Source organism: Salmo trutta, unplaced genomic scaffold (genome assembly GCF_901001165.1).
Source record: "Salmo trutta unplaced genomic scaffold, fSalTru1.1, whole genome shotgun sequence".
Classification (NCBI taxonomy): Eukaryota; Metazoa; Chordata; class Actinopteri; order Salmoniformes; family Salmonidae; genus Salmo; species Salmo trutta.
The window spans coordinates 10,458,120-10,466,665 of NW_021822911.1; the positions used below are offsets into that span (position 1 = coordinate 10,458,120).

The 8,546-nt window shown below is 39.3% G+C and overlaps 1 pseudogene; it reads right to left on the reverse strand.

Moving 5' to 3' along the window:
- Nucleotides 1-1,514: 1,514 nt before the first annotated feature.
- The window catches only part of LOC115186459 (NLR family CARD domain-containing protein 3-like), a 160,916-nt pseudogene continuing 153,884 nt past the window's right edge, over nucleotides 1,515-8,546 (reverse strand).

An 8,546-nucleotide genomic window follows, 5' to 3' on the forward strand; every position in this document is an offset into this window, starting at 1 on the left:
TGAACCTGCTGAGAGATGAAGGAGGGGATGAGAGCCTTCCCTGTAGCTCAGTTGTAGCCCTGTAGCTCAGCTGGTGTTTGCAACGCCAGGGTTGAGGGTTCGATTCCCACGGGGGGCCAGCACAGAAAAACTAAAAACAATGTAAAAAAAATGTATGAAATGTATGCATTCACTACTGTAAGTTGCTCTGGATAAGAGTGTCTGCTAAATGACTAAAATGTAAATGTAAAATGAGAGGCCAGAACATCAATCTCATCTTCATGGAGGACATTGATGCCAGATGCAGTGAACCTGCTGAGAGATGGATGAGAGGTATTGATTATCTGTTATCAATAGATGGTCAAGGTATTGATTATCTGTTATCAATAGATGGTCAAGGTATTGATTATCTGTTATCAATAGATGGTCAAGGTATTGATTGTCTGTTATCAATAGATGGTCAAGGTATTGATTATCTGTTATCAAAAGATGGTCAAGGTATTGATTATCTATTATCAATAGATGGTCAAGGTATTGATTATCTGTTATCAACAGATGGTCAAGGTATTGATTGTCTGTTATCAATAGATGGTCAAGGTATTGATTATCTGTTATCAATAGATGGTCAAGGTATTGATTGTCTGTTATCAATAGATGGTCAAGGTATTGATTATATGTTATCAATAGATGGTCAAGTTATTGATTATCTGTTATCAACAGATGGTCAAGGTATTGATTGTCTGTTATCAATAGATGGTCAAGGTATTGATTATCTGTTATCAATAGATGGTCAAGGTATTGATTGTCTGTTATCAATAGATGGTCAAGGTATTGATTATATGTTATCAATAGATGGTCAAGTTATTGATTATGTGTTATCAATAGATGGTCAAGGTATTGATTATCTGTTATCAATAGATGGTCAAGGTATTGATTATCTGTTATCAATAGATGGTCTCAATAGATGGTCAAGGTATTGATTATCTGTTATCAATAGATGGTCAAGGTATTGATTATCTGTTATCAATAGATGGTCAAGGTATTGATTATCTGTTATCAATAGATGGTCAAGGTATTGATTATCTGTTATTAATTGATGGTCAAGGTATTGATTATCTGTTATCAATAGATGGTCAAGGTATTGATTATCTGTTATCAATAGATGGTCAAGGTATTGATTATCTGTTATCAATAGATGGTCAAGGTATTGATTATCTGTTATCAATAGATGGTCAAGGTATTGATTATCTGTTATCAATAGATGGTCAAGGTATTGATTATATGTTATCAATAGATGGTCAAGGTATTGATTATCTGTTATCAAAAGATGGTCAAGGTATTGATTATCTGTTATCAATAGATGGTCAAGGTATTGATTATATGTTATCAATAGATGGTCAAGGTATTGATTATATGTTATCAATAGATGGTCAAGGTATTGCCAACTGCCTGTCCAAAAGGCCACGGTCGGTAGTAGCATAAAAACACATGTGAAGGACTACAACCTGAGGAGACAAGGTTTGTCCTCACAGCTTCTACAGGCCCTGGTGTATGAGGATGCAGTGCAGGTGGACAGCACTGATTGGTCCTGGAGAGCAGGAGGAGCAGAGGATGATGGGGAGGTGCACCTCAAGCTAAGGCTCTTGGTGCTCTTTGTGAAGAGAAGCGGTAGATTGAGGATGATGTCTTCACTGCCAAGATGTTCTACTCACATGAGCAGGAACTGATCGTGGAGGCCTTACAACATTACACAGAGCAGGAACTGATCGTGGAGGCCTTACAACATTACACAGAGCAGGAACTGATCGTGGAGGCCTTACAACATTACACAGAGCAGGAACTGATCGTGGAGGCCTTTCAACATTACACAGAGCAGGAACTGATCGTGGAGGCCTTACAACATTACACAGAGCAGGAACTGATCGTGGAGGCCTTACAACATTACACAGAGCAGGAACTGATCGTGGAGGCCTTGCAACATTACACAGAGCAGGAACTGATCGTGGAGGCCTTACAACATTACACAGAGCAGGAACTGATCGTGGAGGCCTTACAACATTACACAGAGCAGGAACTGATCGTGGAGGCCTTACAACATTACACAGAGCAAGATGGATGTTGTCTTGGGGAAAGAGCTGTCCTTGCTGGAAAGCTTGATGAGCTACAGCAGGCAGAAGGACAATGTGAATCGTTCAGAAGGGCTTTTATTGAGGGCAGAAACTATGAAGAGGAGGAGGATGAAGACTATTATGATGTCGACGATGACGACGATAACAATGGTGATATTGATGGAGGAACAGATGAATGAGGCTGAGGGTGATGACTACAACAACGATGGTGATATTGATGGAGGAACAGATGAATGAGGCTGAGGGTGATGACTACAACAACGATGGTGATATTGATGGAGGAATAGATGAATGAGGCTGAGGGTGATGACTACAGCAACGATGGTGATATTGATGGAGGAATAGATGAATGAGGCTGACGGTGTGTTGTTTTTAACATGTCCATTGCTTTTTAATTGATGTCATTGTATTCCTGCCCTTTGTTTATAATGGTATGTTTTATTGCTCTTTTGGGGTTGAAAGAAGCACATTTCTGTTTAATTGTTAGATGTGATACAGGCCATTGTTCCATGTCATTTACTATTGATGTCATGGTGAGGAGAACCTGACTTGAGCCTGATATTCCCCAAGAGTCTAATGGAATAGACAGGTTTGCTTCCTCTAAAGTATTGTCTTTTTATTGACCTGTTAGTTGTGGATTTTGTAAATATATTTTATTTAACCTTTATTTAACTTGGCAAGTCAATTTAGATTATTTTGCAAATATTGTCATGTGAATATCTAGATCACCATCATCAATGTAGATTATTGTGTAAATATTGTCATGTGAATATCTAGACCACCATCATCAATGTAGATTATTGTGTAAATATTGTCATGTGAATATCTAGACCACCATCATCAATGTAGATTATTGTGTAAATATTGTCATGTGAATATCTAGATCACCATCATCAATGTAGATTATTGTGTAAATATTGTCATGTGAATATCTAGATCACCATTGTAATCTTTAAATAAATTAATAACTTCTGCAGCTGATCCTGCCTGGCTCCTCCCGCAAAATTTAACCGTCCAATAATGGAATTAGTAACTAAGGATTGTAGCTTTAAGTTTTCAGTATGTAGCCTACAGAGAAACACATTCAGAGATCAAGCCTTGTCATTTCAGATAAATTCACTTTGCAGGAGAGGGGAGACTGGAGGCCGTGGTGGGGTCAAAGTAGCACATTTAATACATAATTATTCTAAACAAAAACATTGTTTCTATTGAACATGCCATACTAATAAAGGCATTATAATCTATTATGTGAAGAGTGCCTTGGTCCTCCTTTCTGTTTGATGACCTACTCAGCCCTTTAACCAAAGAGCACCTTCTGTCTACCAACATTTACTATTGTGGACCTTAGTAGCGCTTCCCTTCCTCCTCTTTCTACTAAACCACAAAGGGGTTAGAACTACAATTCCGCCGCCATTTCCGGTTGCCGTCGCTGGACGCGATGCAACGTGAAACAGGGAGTTGTAGTTCTTCACAGAAAGCCCAGGTGTATTCAAACCATTACAGTTTTACATTTTACATTTTAGTCATTTAGCAGGCGCTCTTATCCAGAGCGACTTACAGTAGTGAATGCAGACATTTCATACATTTTTCTTTTCCCGTACTGGGAAAAAATGACACACAGTTCCTCAGCACTGGAACATTTTGGAATCACAGTCATGAAACCCCCCTTAAACATATGACACAATGTTCTCACTACAACTGAGGACTCTTACAGTGGTGGACTTTATGTTAATAAATAGGTCTCAAATCAAATCAAAGTTTATTTGTCACGTGCGCCGAATGCAACAGACCTTAGAGTGAAACGCTTCCTTACAGGCTCTAACCAATAGTGCGAAAAAAAGGTGTGTGTGTGTGTGTGTGTGTGTGTGTGTGTGTGTGTGTGTGTGTGTGTGTGTGTGTAGGTAAGTAAAGAAATAAAACAACAGTAAAAATACATTTGAAAATAAGAGTAGCAAGGCTATTTAAAGACATCGGTTAGTCAGGCTTAAGAGTTGTGAACTACAAATATGGTGTCTTTTTGTAGTTTTCTTCCTAACTCCAACCCTAGCTCAGTTGTTCTGCTTTATCAATGGTGCTACATTCAGCCCCTCCAAAATGCCTTAATTCATCTGATGCATCCCTTACGCAGATCCACTGACGTCGGATTCACTATTTTAATTTGTCTACAGACTCAATAGTATTTGCATTTCAAAAAGCAATATTCTCATTCATTTTGATAATACATTCTCATTAAGGGACATTCACTAAGAGGATTTGTTCAGATCAATGTGCTGCTCTAACATTTTAACACTGAGCCATGTGACTATACAGTAGCCTACATCTATAGTCTACTGTAAAATCACATGCTGCTTTAGGCTAAATACTATAGTTTTCTGTGTGTTTCAAAAGGACAAATGGAAAGAGGTCCTACTGTATTCTAGATGGTGGTGTAGAGTATCTACAATGTGACCTCCCTACATAATGGTGGTGTAGTGAATCTACAATGTGACCTACCTAAATAATGGTGGTGTAGTGTATCTACAATGTGACCTCCTAAATAATGGTGGTGTAGTGTATCTACAATGTGACCTCCCTAAATAATGGTGGTGTAGTGTATCTACAATGTGACCTCCCTAAATAATGGTAGTGTAGTGTATCTACAATGTGACCTCCCTAAATAATGGTGGTGTAGTGTATCTACAATGTGACCTCCCTAAATAATGGTGGTGTAGTGTATCTACAATGTGACCTCCCTAAATAATGGTGGTGTAGTGTATCTACAATGTGACCTCCCTAAATAATGGTGGTGTAGAGTATCTACAATGTGACCCTCCCTAAATAATGGTGGTGTAGTGTATCTACAATGTGACCTCCCTAAATAATGGTGGTTGTAGTGTATCTACAATGTGACCTCCCTAAATAATGGTGGTGTAGTGTATCTACAATGTGACCTCCCTAAATAATGGTGGTGTAGTGTATCTACAATGTGACCCTCCCTAAATAATGGTGGTGTAGAGTATCTACAATGTTACCCTCCCTAAATAATGGTGGTGTAGTGTATCTACAATGTGACCTCCCTAAATAATGGTGGTGTAGAGTATCTACAATGTGACCTCCCTAAATAATGGTGGTGTAGTGTATCTACAATGTGACCTCCATAAATAATGGTGGTGTAGTGTATCTACAATGTGTTTCCCTAAATAATGGTGGTGTAGAGTATCTACAATGTGACCCTCCCTAAATAATGGTGGTGTAGTGTATCTACAATGTGACCTCCCTAAATAATGGTTTTGTAGAGTATCTACAATGTGACCTACCTAAATAATGGTGGTGTAGAGTATCTACAATGTGACCTCCCTAAATAATGGTGGTGTAGTGTATCTACAATGTGACCTCCCTAAATAATGGTGGTGTAGAGTATCTACAATGTGTTTCTCTAAATAATGGTGGTGTAGAGTATCTACAATGTGACCTCCCTAAATAATGGTGGTGTAGTGTATCTACAATGTGACCTCCCTAAATAATGGTGGTGTAGTGTATCTACAATGTGACCTCCCTAAATAATGGTGGTGTAGAGTATCTACAATGTGACCTCCCTAAATAATGGTGGTGTAGAGTATCTACAATGTGACCTCCCTAAATAATGGTGGTGTAGTGTATCTACAATGTTACCCTCCCTAAATAATGGTGGTGTAGTGTATCTACAATGTGACCTCCCTAAATAATGGTGGTGTAGAGTATCTACAATGTGTCCTCCCTAAATAATGGTGGTGTAGTGTATCTACAATGTGACCTCCCTAAATAATGGTGGTGTAGAGTATCTACAATGTGACCTCCCTAATAATGGTGGTGTAGTGTATCTACAATGTGACCTCCCTAAATAATGGTGGTGTAGAGTATCTACAATGTGTCCTCCCTAAATAATGGTGGTGTAGTGTATCTACAATGTGACCTCCCCTAAAAAAATGGTGGTGTAGTGTATCTACAATGTGACCTCCCAAAATAATGGTGGTGTAGTGTATCTACAATGTGACCTCCCTAAATAATGGTGGTGTAGTGTATCTACAATGTGACCTCCCTAAATAATGGTGGTGTAGTGAATCTACAATGTGACCTCCCTACATAGGGTGGTGAAGTGTATCTACAATGTGACCATCCCTACGTAATGGGTGGTGTAGTGAACTCCTACATATGGTGGTGGTTATGTAATCTACAATGTGACCTCCTAAATAATGGTGGTGTAGTGTATCTACAATGTGACCTCCCTAAATAGATGGTGGTGTAGAGTATCTACAATGTGACCTCCCTAAATAATGGTGGTGTAGTGTATCTACAATGTGACCTCCCTAAATAATGGTGGTGTAGTGTATCTACAATGTGACCTCCCTAAATAATGGTGGTGTAGTTTATCTACAATGTGACCTCCCAAAATAATGGTGGTGTAGTGTATCTACAATGTGACCTCCCTAAATAATGGTGGTGTGTAGGTCTTACAATTGTGACCTCCCTACATAATGGTGGTGTTAGAGTATCTTACCAATGTGACCTCCCCTAAATAATGTTGGTTTTCGTAGGGATCTACAATTGTGACCTCCCTAAATACTGGTGGTTGTAGTGTATACTACAATGTGATCCTCCGCTACAATAATGGTGTGTTGTAGTGTATCTCCAATGTGACCTGCCCAAACTAATGGTGGTGTTAGAGTATCTACAATGTTGTCCTTCCTAAATAATGGTGTGTATTGTAGTTATCTACAATGTGACCTCCCTAACTAATGGTGGTGTAGAGTATCTTACAATTGTGTACCTTCCTAGATTAATGGTGGTCTTGTAGCAATCTTACAATGTGACTCCCTCAATACTGGTGGTTTTGTAGTGAATCTACAATGTGACTCTCACTAAATAATGGTGTGTCGTGTATTACAATGTGCCCTCCCTAATAATGGTGGCTGTCGTGTATCTACAATGTGACCTCCCTACATAATGGTGGTGAGTGTATCTACATGTGACCCTCCCTAAATAATGGTGGTGTAGAGTATCTACAATGTGACCTCCCTAAATAATGGTGGTGTAGTGTATCTACAATGTGACCTCCCTAAATAATGGTGGGTTGTAGTGTATCTACAATGTGACCTCCCTACATAATGGTGGATGTCGTGGTATCTACAATGGACCTCCCTAAATAATGGTGTGTAGTGTATCTACAATGTGACCTCCCTAAATAATGGTGGTGTTAGAGTATCTACATGTGACCTCCCTAAATAATGGTGGTGTAGTGTATCTACAATGTGACCTCCCTAAATAATGGTGGTGTAGAGTATCTACAATGTGACCCTCCCTAAATAATGGGGTGTAGAGTATCTACAATGTGACCCTCCCTAAATAATGGTGGTGTAGAGTATCTACAAGTGACTCCCAAATAAATGGTGGTGTAGTGTATCTACAATGTGACCCTCCCTACATAATGGTGGTGTGTAGTGTATCTACAATGTGACCCTCCCCTAAATAATGGTGGTAGAGTATCTCCAATGTGACCTCCCTAAATAATGGTGGTGTAGAGTATCTACAATGTGGACTCCCTAAATAATGGTGGTGTAGTGAATCTACAATGTGACCTCCCTACTAATGGTGGGTAGTGTATCTACAATGTGACCTCCTAAATAATGGTGGTTGTAGGGTATCTACAATGTGACCTCCCTAAATAATGGTGGTGTAGAGTGTATCTACAATGTGACCTCCCTAAATAATGGTGTGTGTAGAGTATCTACAATGTGACCTCCCTAAAAATGGTGGTGTAGTGTATCTACAATGTGCCTCCCTAAATATGGTGTGTAGTATCTACAAGTGACCTCTAAATAATGGTGGGTAGTGGATCTACAATGACCTCCCTAATAATGGTGGTGTAGTGTATCTACAATGTGCCTCCCTAAATAATGGTGGTGTAGTGTATTACAATGTGACCTCCCTAAAATAATGGTGGTAGGAGTATCTACAATGTGACCTCCCTAATAATGGTGGTTATGTGTATCTACAGTGTGACCTCCCTAAATAATGGTGTGTAGAGTGATCACAATGTGACCTCCCTAAATAAGGGGGTTAGAGTATTACAATGTGACCTCCCTAAATAATGGTGGTGTAGAGTATCTACAATGTGACTCCCTAAATAATGGTGGTGTAGTGTATCTACAATGGACCTCCCTAATAATGGTGGTGTAGGTAGTACAATGTGACCTCCCTAAAATGGTGGTGTAGAGTATCTACAATGTGACCTCCCTAAATAATGTGGTGTAGAGTTTACAATGTGACCTCCCTAAAAATGGTGGGTGTAGAGTATCTACAATGACCTCCCTAAATAATGGTGGTGTAGGTATCTACAATGTGACCTCCCTAAATAATGGTGGTGTAGAGTATCTACAATGTGATCCCTAAATAATGGTGGTGTAGAGTATCTACAATGTG